This window comes from Nomascus leucogenys, chromosome 12 (assembly GCF_006542625.1).
Source record: "Nomascus leucogenys isolate Asia chromosome 12, Asia_NLE_v1, whole genome shotgun sequence".
NCBI lineage: Eukaryota > Metazoa > Chordata > Mammalia > Primates > Hylobatidae > Nomascus > Nomascus leucogenys.
This window is the reverse complement of record NC_044392.1, coordinates 49191044-49194755: the sequence shown is the minus strand read 5'-3', so window position 1 is coordinate 49194755 and position 3712 is coordinate 49191044. Positions and strand designations below refer to the sequence as shown.

The window sequence follows — 3712 nt, the reverse complement described above, 5'->3', positions numbered from 1 at the left end:
GCAAGATATGTGAAAAACCTGGCTGCAGTTAGCAAAGGTTTGCAAGCCAACAGTCAGCGAGACAGAATCTGCAGGAGCTAAAGTGTGTTCACAGGAGGGTAGCACAGATGTGTATGTGTGTTAGAGTAGGGTGCGGAGAGTGGTTATAGAAACCTTGAAAGCAACCACAATAAACAAAAGTTGAGCAGATCATATCCATGAGATGTTTCAAGGTGGATTGAAAGAAATAGGTACCATGTGAAAAAAGTGATTGCTTGGGGAGAGAAAGAATTCAACCCCCCAAACATAAATCCTTCAGTTGCATTTCCTATGTTGTGGAAACCCAACGTGTCAAGAAAGCTGATTTGTAATAGATAAATCTTCAACTGGAAAAGTCATTTAACTGACCACAGTATCTCCCCTACCAAGAAAATGTGGGGTTACTTTTCGCCACAGCGCATCTTCAAACTTCTGTCGTGGTACACACTTGGTCACTTTGCCTGACTCTCCGCAGAGGTCTCTCCAAGCCTCACCCCAAATCTCATTCTACACAATTCTTCTTAACAACACTGGGGATTACATTGCCTTTAGGTGGCCACCTAAACCTTAACCCCTGCGCTGCCTGATCAACATAACACACACCCCTTTGATGACGTCGAGGGCTTCGGCTTTCCCTCCAACCCACCCTCCACCCCCACCCGCATCTCAGTCTCACTCAGCCCACCTGGCCAACCTGCAGCCAGCTTCCTGAAGAGGGAGTGATGTCATGATCCTTTTCCACTTGTGCCCAGGTATCTTAGGCAGGACAACGATGCATCTTTCGTATCTTCTTGTGTTCCTAACCTTTCTCCCAGGTTACTCCCATGGAGAGGGATTCTAGGATTGTATGTTGCGCCAATCCAAAACTTTAAAGAAAAAAGACATAAACAGTGTATGCAAAGTATACCATTTATATGAACAAAACAGAAGTATAAGCATGTGTGATGCATACAGATACATAGCTTTGGGGCTGCTTCTCAGGGCTGCTGCTCATAGTACCAGTTGCTGTGTTTTCTGTATACATCCTTCCTTCTACATTCTCATAGTTTCCAAAGGACCATTTTTTATTTTTCTTGCTACACAGAATACAAGAAAAAAAAATTCAGGAGAAGAAGCTACTGGCTAAAGTACGATAGAAAGATGAGGTGTTTGATTTAAGAGTGAGGTTTCGGGTTTTTTTTTTTCTCTCTCTCTAACCTCAGGACTGGGTTAGAACCGGGGGCTGGGAGGATGGAGGTCTGATGAGAAAGCCAACTTATATCTTCAGAATGGAGAGTGGAGTAACTTGATCCTTGAAGAGATTGGGTAGAGGTGGAAGGTGACTCTCTTCAAATGAATCAGGCGGGTGCCTGGAGGTGAACTCAGCACTAGGTGACTTTAGGGACCTCATTCCCTGCCTTCATTTCTCCATCCCCTCATTCCTCCTTCTCTTTCATCTCTCACCTCTCTCCTTCCTTCTTCCTCCCCTTCTCTCACTGTCTGCAGCCCTGGACACTGTTATTAAAGATCTGGAGATGTGGAGATTATTATGTTGCAAGGGCCCAAATGAATTTCCCCAGTTCTGATTCCTTGAATCTCTCAATTCACATCAAAAGTTGGAGTAGCTGTTTCTGATTTACCTTGGTAATCTACCCACATCTCAGGCCCTAGGGAAGCTGAGAAAGCAAGTATGTGATCCTAATAGTTTTGGAACATGGGAAATTCCTCATATATGGAAAGAGACATCAGAAACACGATGGCCTATATGACAAAGGACACTCATCTTCCTAACACTCTGCAGACATCCTTGTGGGGAACATGATAAATCCAGTGACAGAGCTCCCCTAACCCTGCCCCCAAACATACACCCATGCAAAACCTATCCTCAGACACTACCAGACATTGTGATGCCCTGAGCAGAGGGCAAGGGCTTAGACTCCTTGTACAGGGACAGTTGGGACAATCTCCAGTGTCATCTTAATTACTTATTATGACAATTTAAAAATTTTAAAGTTTATGTGACTGGAAAAAGGGTAATTATTCTGAAGCCATGGTTACAAATAGCCACCAGAACTGGCTTTAAGTATTTAAATCATCTTAATTCACCTTTGCCCATTGCATGAGTTTCTTTTGTTGTTGTTGTTGTTGTTGAGATAGAGTTTCGCTCTTGTTGACCAGGCTGGAGTGCAGTGGCGGAATCTTGGATCACCGCAACCTCTGCCTCCCGGGTTCAAGCAATTCTCCTGCCTCAGCCTCCCGAGTAGCTGGGATTACCGGCATGTACCACCATGCCCGGCTAATTTTTTGTATTTTTAGTAGAGATGGGGTTTCTCCATACTGGTCAGGCTGGTCTCGAGCTCCCGACTTCAGGTGATCCGCCTGCCTTGGCCTCCCAAAGTGCTGGGGATTATAGGCATGAGTCACCGCGCCTGGCCTGTATGAGTGTCTTATTGCTACTGTAATAAATGACCACAAACAACTTCTTCAAATAACCCATATTTATGATCTTAGGGTTCTGATGATCAGAAGTCCAAAAGAGGTCTCATCGCACTAAAGTGAATGTGTTGTTGGCAGGTTTGCGTTCCTTGCTGGAGGCTGTAAGGAGACTGCGTCATTGTCTTTTCCAGCATGTGGGATTTGTCCACATTCCTTGGCTGGTAGCCCTCCCACCTTCAACAGCAGCCATGGACACTCAAGTTATTGTCACATGGTGTCCTTCTGACATGGACTGTCCTTCCTCCCTCTCTCATTTCTATGCACCCTTGTGATGGCACTGGGCTCTCCAGGATAATCTGCCTGTCACAACATCCTTAACTTAATCACCTCTCCAAAGTCTCTTTGACATGTAAAGTAACACATTCACAGGTTCCAGGGAATAGGATTGGACACCTTTAGTGGAGTTTATTTTTCCTAATGCAGCCACTCGCCTCGGTGAATACAATTCTGCAAGCCCCTCAGTCAGTGCTAGCCCCTCACTTCTGAAAGTCAGTGAGTTGAAAGCAACTCAGTCCAATGAGCAGCTTTGAGTGCCAACTAATCAACACCAGCTCACTTATGTCTGAGCCCTTCACCAGTCTCTGAATCCCACACTTTCCACAAATTCTATATAAAATCAGCAGTCCAGTCTGCTCAGAGAGACTTTACATCAGTAGGAGAAACACAATTGCATTTCTATATGATCAGGACCTATTTTTGAGGAGACCAAGTAAGATGGTTCCAGCTGTAGGGTGGAACCTCCATAGCCAATCCCAGAGGCCAGGGCAGCACGGGCCTTAGGCCAAGCTTGGATATGGGGTGACCAAAAGTCAGGAACTGTCAGTCTCCCCTGGCTAACAACTGGCCCCTTGTCTCCCAGAAACTTGAATATTCCAGGTGCCCCACTTCTCTACAGGGGAGTTCCATGGGGAAGGACCATGCTGTTTTCTTGTGGCCCCTGGGGGTGGTGCACAGGATTCCCATGGTCCCAGGAGCTGGAGGCAGCAGCGAGGCCAGGCCAGGACAGATCCAAAGAAAACCACCCAATTGCCCCATTTAGACCTAGCTGAAGGTTCAGAGCCAAAGGTTTGTGGGACCCCAGGTGCACCCATTCTGCTGCTGCCTTTCCCTCCTTACCATGTGGTCTCTGTTTCCTATGAGATTTCTGCAACCAAAAGCCAGCCTATTGGGAAATAAAAGCCACATCTAAAAACACTAAAGAAAAGCTACCCCTATGCCC

The 3712-nt window shown here is 46.1% G+C and overlaps 1 non-coding gene across 1 annotated transcript; it reads right to left on the bottom strand.

Annotated features, from left to right (window-relative positions):
* Positions 1-254: 254 nt before the first annotated feature.
* On the bottom strand, positions 255-415 carry LOC115837849. Its single transcript, XR_004032889.1, has one exon. It is a non-coding gene; the product is annotated as a U1 spliceosomal RNA (small nuclear RNA).
* Between the last annotated feature and the right edge of the window lie 3297 nt (positions 416-3712).